Here is an 8,959-nt window from a genome sequence, read left to right as displayed (position 1 = left end):
TCCGCGGCCGGAAGCCCCCTCGCTCCGGAAGTGCTACGAGAAAACTTCCGGGTCACAGCGGCGCCGGCAGAGGCGCCCGCGGGGCTGAACCACTGGGCGGGAGCGAGGCGCTGGGCTGAACCATTGGGGACGGGGCGGGGGGAGGGCGGCGGCCCCGGGCCGTCCCGCAGCGCGGCTCGGGCGGGCGGGCGGTACTCCCAGAGGGCGACGCTCGTTAATTGCCGCCCGCCGCGGGGAGCCCAGGGGAACGCTCCCGCCGCACGGCAGCGCGGGCACGGCGTGGGAGGGCCGGCTCCGGCTTCGCCCCGCCTGGACCGGGCGCCAGCCCCAGCCCCCGGCCGCCGGCTGGCAGTCCCCGTCTGCCGCTCCGCCGGTTCCCGGGCACTGGCCGCACCCGCGGGGCCGGGCGGCACAGCGGGGCCTCTCCCGGGAAACGCCGGAGCTGGGCAGGCCTGGCGCCCGTCCCGCTGCTGCCGGGCCCTGGGGCTGCGGCCGCCGGCCTGCGGGGCCCGAGGGGGCCCTGAGGGTGCCGAGGGGCCGCGGCCTCGCCACGCCTCCTCGGGAGGTAGTTTGGGATCTGTTTGGGGAAAGAGAGGATCCGCTTGAAAAGATGAGATCCGTTTGGAAAGGCAGGATCCGTTTGGAAAGATGAGATCTGTTTGGAAAGACAGGATCTATTGGAAAGGATAAGATCCGTTTTGAAAAGACAGAATCCATTTATAAAGATGAGACCTATTTGAAAAGAGGAGATCTGTTTGAAAATATGAGATCTGTTTGGAAAAGAGATCTGTTTGGAAAGACAGGATCTGTTGATGAGATCTGTTTGAAAAGAGGAAATCCATTTGAAAAGAGGATCTGTTTGGAAAGATGTTTTGAAAAGACAAGATCTGCTTGAAAAGATAAGATCTATTTGAAAAGATGAGATCTGTTTTGGAAAGACAGGATCTGTTTGGAAAGATGAGATGTTTTGAAAAGACGGGATCTGCTTGGAAAGATGGTCTGTTTGGAGAGGCGAGATCTGTTTGAAAAGACGGGATCTGCTTAGGAAAGACAGGGTCTGTTTGGAGAGGCGAGATCTGCTTTGAAAAGACGGGATCTGCCTAGGAAAGACAGGGTCTGTTTGGAAAGAGGGGGTCTGCTGTTCATTTTTAATTGCAGGTTAATTGATAGGCAGTCACCGGCCGCGGGGCTGGGGGCACGTCCCTCCGCCGGCACAGCCCCTGCTGCATGAGGAGGCCGGGGGGCAGCCCCTGGCACCCCGCTCTCCCGGCTCTCCCGGCTCTGGCAGCGCCAGGCCTGGAGCTGGCTGGGAACAAAGGGAAGAGCTGTGGGGCTGGGGTGAGCGGGGGCTCTCCCCGGGGCAGCACCGGCCGTGTCAGCAGGACATTTCATCCTGGAGATTAAGGGCTGAGCCACGGGCTGGGTGGGAGCTGGCGGGGGAGCGGGGGCTGAGGGCAGACAGCACCCACCAGCGCTGCAGCCAAGCCCCCGGCCCGGCGCCTCGCCGGGGCGATGGCAGAGCATTCCCTGAGCCAAGGCAGGGGGCTCAGCCTTCATTTAAAGACACCAAAGATGGAACCCCCAGAGCCCGTCAGCCCCCGTGCTGGGGCTGGGCCCACCGCTGCCCAGCTGGCCGCCCTCCAGCCCTGCTCCGTGCTGGCCGGTTTAATGCGGTGCCCAGGGAGGTCCCAGCAACGTGCAGGGCTCAGCTGTGCAGGCAGCCAGCTGTGCAAGCACCGCTCCCAAACACACTGCTTCCCTGTGCACTTACAGGCAGGAGAAGAAGGATTTTATTTATTTACCTGTTTTCTAAATAAAGCTCAAAATGTAAGGCACCGCCTGGAAGAAGAGAGAAGGGACTTGGCGGAGCACAGCAGCCAACGGCACGCGTGCCCTGTGCCCCGTGCAGCAGCCCGGCAGAAGCAGCAGGGCCGGCCCGGAGGTGTCAGGGCAGTACCTGGCCGTGTTACTTTGCACCAAATACCTATTTTGAAGCAAAGCGAGTATTTTCCATGGCTGTGCCTTGCTCTTTGTGTTGCTCAACCTGGAGGGCGCAGGGGCCAGTGTGCACTGCAGCTGACTGCTCCAATCTGAGTGCGAGCCCTGTGCTGGGGAAGACGTAAAATACGTGACTTTTTCCCTACGGCTGCTGGGTGAAAACAAAAAACCACACACAGCACACACACAAACGACAACAGAGGCTGTCATTGTGCAGGCTGTCACACAGAACAGGGGCTGTCCCCCCCTCCCCCCTGGCAGTGGGAGAGCAGAGCCATAGATAGGCGCTCCAGCAAAACACGTAGGGAAATCCTTTTGGTGGGGAATTGCCACCAGCTCTCACGGAGCCCACGCTGGGTTTTGCTTCTAAGTCTTGCACCACACCTTGCAGGAAGAGCACCAGATTGCAACACACCCGTCGGAGCCATGACAGCTGGTGCCAAGGAAGCTTCCACAAGGGATGCAGAGCTTGTGTCTTGCTAGATGGCATGCATTGTCAGTTCTGCAGGGATGCAGTGTCTGGCTGCTCTGGTCCATGGCCACATTCACACCCAAAATGTTTTTTCTTGAACATCAGCAGATGATGAAGCGGGGCTCCCCACCAAACGTGCCCGCTCCCCTGGTGCACCCTGGTTTCTGGTCTGTTTGTGGAAGGTGCGTGGCTTCGGGCAGATGGGATGCCTGACTGTGTGTGTCCCCAAACAAGGCTCTTCCCCTCCCCACGGGACAGCCCCGTGCCCACCCACAGAGCACCGTCTTTGGTGCTTGGCAAATCCTCCTTCAGGCACCCTAAAATTTTCAGCTTTTCAACCACTCGCTTGGCTGCCGGCTTGTAGTTAGATGGACATCAGCGAGCCAGTATGTTACCCTGAGAACATCCAGGAGGCCCTCAGCTGCCTGTTTGTGGAGGGAAGAGGTGTTACTGGAAGAAGACTCTCGGGGTGCCTGGGCCCTCACCCCACCCAGAAGCCAGCACCGCTGCCCTGGGGCACAGCTGGGGCCTTCCAGGCTGAGGGACCCCTTTGGTGTGAGGGTCCCATTTTGGCATGAGGGACCCCCTTTAGCGTAAGGGGACCCCCTTCGGTGTGAGAGACCCCATTTGGTTTGAGGGGACCCCCTTCGCTGTGAGGGACCCTGTTTAGCATGAGGGGACCCCCTTTGCTGTGAGGGACCCCCTTTAGTGTGAGGGGATCTCTTCACCGTGAGGACCCACCTGCGATGGCCGAAGGCACTGTGAGGAGCACAGGGCTTTTCCACACGGCCAGCCCGGCGGGAACAACGATAACCGCCCCCCCCAAAGCCCCTAACGCAGCAGGGTGCAGGGGAACACAGGGAGGGAAGGGAGGGTGTTGGGGGGGAAGGGAGCACGGCCGGTGGCACGCGCCGTTCCCGCCCGCGGCGCGCGCGGCGGCGGTTGGGCGGCGCGCGCGGCCTACGTGCGCCCCGACACTGCCCTGATGGCACGGCCCCGGCGGACCGTACCATGGGCCGAGCTGCGGCGGGGGCGGCCGCGGGGCGGGGGGGGTGGGGGGAAAGGCGAGGGGAAGCGTGTGTGTATGGGGGGGAGCAACGGGGCTCTGTAGGGTGCGTGTGGGGGTCCCGCGGGTGGCGGCGGGCTAAAGGGGTGCTGCTGGCGGCTGCCGGTGTGAGGCGAAGCGGGGAGGGCGGGGAGAGGAGGGGGTCGGCAGGGCGGGGTGAGCGGGAGGCGGGCGGCGGTTCAACAGGTACAAATGGTTCCTCCCCGCAGCAGCGACGTGCAGAAGCGAACGCGCCGCGCCCGCCGCTGTCACTGCCGGGGGGGGCCCGCCCCGCCCGGCCCGCCCGGCCGGGGACGGAGCCGCCATTGGATGCTGCCGTGCAGGGGCGGGGCCGGCGGGCGGGCGGGCGGCGTTGGTATTGGCGGGCGCGGAGGAGTGGGCGGGGCGAGGGGCCGCGGCGCGCGGCGTGGGCCGGGCCGGGGCAGAGCGAGAAGTTGGCGGCGGCGGCGGCGGCGGGGGGAGCGCGGAGCGGCGGGAGCGCAGGTGAGCGGCGGCGGGGGACCCCCCCCCCCCGGCTGGCAGCGGCACGGGGAGGGGCGGGGGGGGCCTGTCCCGGGGGTGGGTGCCGCCGAGCTGCAGCGCTCCGTGCCGGGGCGCGCCGCGGAACGCGGGTACGGCGCGACCCCCCCCCCTCCATCCCTCACGCTGCCCGGTGTCTCCTGTGCTGCAGGTGGGCCCCGCCGCCCCCCCGTCACCCTCCAGGAGCAGGTGAGCCACTGACTAACGCACATTGTGCTCTCGGCGACTCCACTGTGCGTGTGACAGCGGCTAACCTGCTCCTCGGACATCGCTGGGCGGCCGCCTCGCCTCCGGGGACCCGCGCCTCGCCGCCACGACGCGTGCCCTCCCCGCCTGCCAGGTGAGAGGCTCCGGCCTGCGGAGGAGCCAGTGGAGCCAGCCCGCCGTCCCACACGCCGCTCCTCTGCTCCTGGGGCCTTCCCGGCGGAGCCTGACAGGAGTTGAGGCAGCTCGCAGCCAGCCCGGGGGAGTGGAGGTGAGGGGAAGGGGCTGCGGCGCCAAGAGCCAGGGGTAAACTTGCAGGGGAGGGATGCCGTGCCCCCATCTCGCCTCCCCTGCTCTTCTCCAAAGGGAATAAGTGCTAGTGGACTCCGTACCAAGTTAAAGAGACGCTTCATCCCAGCCGGTGACGTCTTGATACCCAGTCAGTGACTAACTGAATGCTATTGCCAAGGGTGTGTTAACAGAAGAAACCGTGCCTGGTATTGCCCTGGATGAGTCACCTTTCAAGACTCTCTAGTCTGTTAAATGAAAAGCAGAAATGAGCCTCGCTTTCCTTTTTCATTGCCATTTTGTTTCCCATCCCACCCCTCACCTTTGCCCACCGCTTTCTGCTTCTGGCACCAGGCTGGTGCCACACTGGCTGGGTGCTGGTGGAGCTGCCCCGCAGTCATGCCATGGTGGCACACAGGGGACTCGGCTTCATGGCCTTGAGGAGCAGGAGGGCGAGCCGGGCAGGGACTGCTCCAGCTGCCCAGGGTGGCTGTCACTAGAAACGGAGGAAGTAACAAAGCAGATTGCTTCTCCTGCAAAGTTCTCTCTTGTGATTTTGGGGCTGGGCAAGAAGCTGTCTAGTTGAAAAGCGTCGGTTTTGAAGTGCAGTGTGGCTTTATCAGCAGCTTAAGCTGATAATAACCCACTAGCAGCTTGCTGAGGTTCCCTGAAAGGGCTCGGGTATTTTCCCTCTTGCTTGGGCTGCCCATGTGGAGCCTTAGACAATTGCAAAGGCTTGACCCGAATGAATCGGCAGTGCTCTGGTCAGTAAGTAGTTAATTGCACGGAAGGCAGAGCAATGTCCTCTGCAGGATAAAGTCTCTCACCGAGAAATTCTGCCGGTCCTTTTGCCTGTCCCTGTCTCTTCTGCCTGCTCTCACACGTCATTTCTCCCTCTGGGTCCTGGAGGAGCATCTGCTCTTCCACAAAGTTGCCTTCCCCTGTGTCCCGCGCCAACAGGATGAGTCCAGGGTGCTCAAACACGCTGGAAAGAGAGGGGAAATGCCTGAATGTACCAAAGCTGCTTTCATGCTTGTTCAGAAACCAAATGGGCCTTTTTTTGGTGGTGGGGGTTGGAGGGGGACACAAGTTTGCACTTTCTTAGCCCTAGAAGGCTTTCCTCCTCCCTAGCTGCACCTACAGCATCTTCCCACTGCTGGTCCCAAGCAGGCACTTGGCGTAGCTGCATGAAGAGAGGGGAGAGAGGGAAACCTGGTGTAAAATACACCTGTGTGTGAATGTGTCTGTGTGCTGAAAGTGAAGCCCCGCAGTCCCCCATCACCCCCTTTTGTAGGTGACCGCTAGTGTAACAAACCTGTTCCTGAAAATGAAGGCGTTCTGTTTTTCTTTGAAGAAGTAGCCCTGCCTTTGGGACTGTGCTGCCCGATGACTAACCGCTGGAGATGCCACTGGCAGAAGCAGCTCTGCAGGTCACCCGGCGAGACTTGTCCCAGTTCCCATGAGCAGCACCATGGTATGAATGCTTCCGACTTCCCGCTACCTATGGAACCATCCTGTCCAGCTCCAGTAAGCAAAGGCAAGGGGTTGAAGTGAAGTTTGTTTGTTTTTGCCTTTTTTTTTTGTGTCTCTCTCCAGTAAGCGGGGTGGGAGCATACAGCTCAATTCCTGTTTTTAACATTCTTGTGGCATGATTCAAAACTAACCTGCTGTGCTGTCACCTGAAGTATTCAATAAATAGTGCAAAACCAGCGTTTGGGTGCTTATTACTGTAATCCAGAGCATCAGACCATCTGAAGAGGAGGGCTGTGCCTTCTCAGCGATGTCAGATGCGCGTTGCATGCCTCATGCCTCCCATCTCTTATTTTGCCTCTGTAGCCAGTGAAGGTATCTTGAAAGGAGAGTGGAATGCTGTGACCTGGTTGTCCCTGAAGCAGAAAGCCCAGCATCAGTGCCTTTGCCCCTGCCCTAGCCCCAAAGCCTCAGCATGCTCCTGAGCAATGAGAAAATACACCAGGGTGAAGACACCCCTTAACTTCATGCTTTTCAGTAGTTAATGGACAGATTTGTAAGGTGATACTTAGCCGGGTAATGAGTAGTCAGGTACTAAAAGCCCTCGCTCAGAACTGATGCTGTAAGATTTCTGGGAGGAGACAGGGGTGTGCCTTACAGGAGGGGAAGAGGCTGAAAGTTGGGCCCGTTAAGCTGAAGGGACTCTCTGTGCTCCTCAAAGATTTTGTTCTCTTGTTCCAGCGCTTCACAGAGGGAAGTGAGCAGGCCTAACGCTTCAAGCACCGCGCTAGGAAGCGCCTGTCGTGTTCTGTCTATAACGCGTGCCAGTGGCAGGTCCTACGTGGTGAGCCTCACCGAAGGAGCAAGCTGGCCTGTGAGGAACAGGAGTACATAAATTGTTTAAGAGGAAGTCAGTTAGTTAAATGCAAGCAGGGACTTATATAATACATCCTATAAAAAAAAAGATTTCTGCTGGCAGGAGGTTCCATTGGGAGAGAAACTTGCTCATCCATAAACAAGAAAATTTCCCGGCCTCCTCTAGTGCTTTATGATTATTTTTGCTTCCAGGGCAAGGTAGAACACACTCGGTCTTTACCCTTAGACAGAGAAAGGAAAATCATCGCAGGGAGAGCAGACACCGCTCCCTGCACGGACACACACGCCAGTTCAGATAGTTTCTCTTCTCCACCTGCAGCGAAGTACCCTCGCAGGAGCTGTGGGCCCAGGAGCAAGCAGTAGAGCATCTGTACACCACTTGGGGAGCAAAACCCGCAGGCATTTTCTCCTCTAGTCATTCACACCTTTCCTTATGTAATGGTGCTGTAGCCTGCGCTTTCAAAGCTCTTTGCCAAATCCAGGGGCTGCAAGGCAGCACAAATGCTTCTCGCTCTCTAGATGAAACGTAGGGGGGGAAGAAACCCAAACACTGAGGAACTCGTATGGATCCATGACTGTGAATTGGGGATGTTTCAAGTGTCTGCAGCTGTGCTGCCCTTGAGAAATTGTACTGGCCTGGGGCCTGGTCCATGCACTGATCACCATCTGCAGAGGGTGCCTGGCCTAACAAGCTGACACAGTCCAGGGTGGGTGGGTGGGTGAGAAGCTGGGAGCCATTTTTCTGATGCAATATTAAAAAAAAATAAATAAAAGAATCGGGTAGTGCAGAGAGAAGAGCCCTAGGGAGGCTGGAGGTGCTGAATTACTCTCCTGAATGGTGCCTGGTGCTGACAAAGCCTGGCAGGTAACTTGCAGATTTATTTTATTAAAAAAAAAAACACCACCAAGAAACACCCAAAATGGTGGGACTGCTCACCAGTGAAAAATGGGTATATCCTTTGCTCTATGATTTTTGGGTGGCACTGGAGCTGGTGGTGAGAAGCATCTGAGGAGGGAGAAGCTGTGAAGCCCATTCCTGCCCACCACAGGGGAGGAAGCAGCTGCCCCACGGCGCCAGTGGGACACAGGGATGCGGCTCCCCGCTCGCCCAGCCACAGCATCCTCGAGCCACCCGGTACGCTTGGATCCCTGCCTTGCCCGTGAGCCAGTTGTTCCCTCTCCAGTACGCGTCGTATGCTGGGCTTTTGGTTCGTTTTTTAAGGGAAAAAACCTATTTATTTATTTGCTTTGTTTTAATCTCATAACAATGAGTAATTCCTTCCTACCACTCTGTAGTGGCCTAGAAAAGGACAGCATCATCTCCACTGTAGCAAGAAGGCTTCTCCCAGGGCATAAAATTTTAATTAGGAACAATCACGCAGCCTTGAAATGGGAATTGCGAGCAGCAAAAAAGTCAAACCATCAATAAAATATTCAATGGCAGAAATGTATTATTGACACAGCCTTTAGAGCAGATAAAAGCGGAAAGGCGGGGGAGCCAGAGCCAGTATCAAACCTCACTCTGTTAAATAAGGCGCGGGGACCTGCACGCTCGCCCTGCCATTGCACACCCCCCGTGCCAGCAGCAATATAGGTCACCCGTGGGTGGGGAGTTTCCTAAGGTAATAAATGAGTTTGATTAACGCCTCTCCCCCTGCTGTGGTGAGCACTAGGGCAGGGGGAGAGGCGTTAATCAAAGTAATTTATTACCTTGTGAAACACCGCCTTGCAGCCTTTGCAGCGGCTGGGTGATGGCTTAGAGGGCACAAAACGAAAAAAAAAAAAAAAAAAATTGAAAACCTGCAAAATGCCCCAGCCTTGAGCTGAAAAAACAGCCCCCCCCAAAGCCCCAGCCACGATGCTCTCCTTAACCCTGTGCCTGATTCTCAGACCTCAGGGGGGGACACAGCCGAGTTATGCTGTCGCCCATCCCGTGCAGCGGTTCCAAATCCTGCATCCCAGCCAAGGGGCGTCACCTACAGGGCCAAATTCTGCTGTGATACATAATTTTTAAACTGATTTTTTTCCTCCCTCCAAGAAAGACTGGTGCTGGCTTGGCCTGTCAG

General features: G+C 58.1%; 1 long non-coding RNA gene across 1 annotated transcript; it reads left to right on the top strand.

The window, feature by feature from the left end:
• Window positions 1-3,128: 3,128 nt before the first annotated feature.
• Window positions 3,129-6,257, top strand: LOC308070916. The gene is made up of 3 exons (XR_013930923.1): window positions 3,129-4,019; window positions 4,207-4,530; window positions 5,902-6,257. It is a non-coding gene; the product is annotated as an uncharacterized lncRNA (long non-coding RNA).
• Window positions 6,258-8,959: the final 2,702 nt, after the last annotated feature.

Source organism: Falco punctatus (assembly GCF_963210335.1).
Source record: "Falco punctatus genome assembly, chromosome: 10".
Taxonomy (NCBI): Eukaryota; Metazoa; Chordata; class Aves; order Falconiformes; family Falconidae; genus Falco; species Falco punctatus.
The sequence above is the reverse complement of the archived record's forward strand: the minus strand, read 5'-3'. Positions and strand labels throughout refer to the sequence as shown.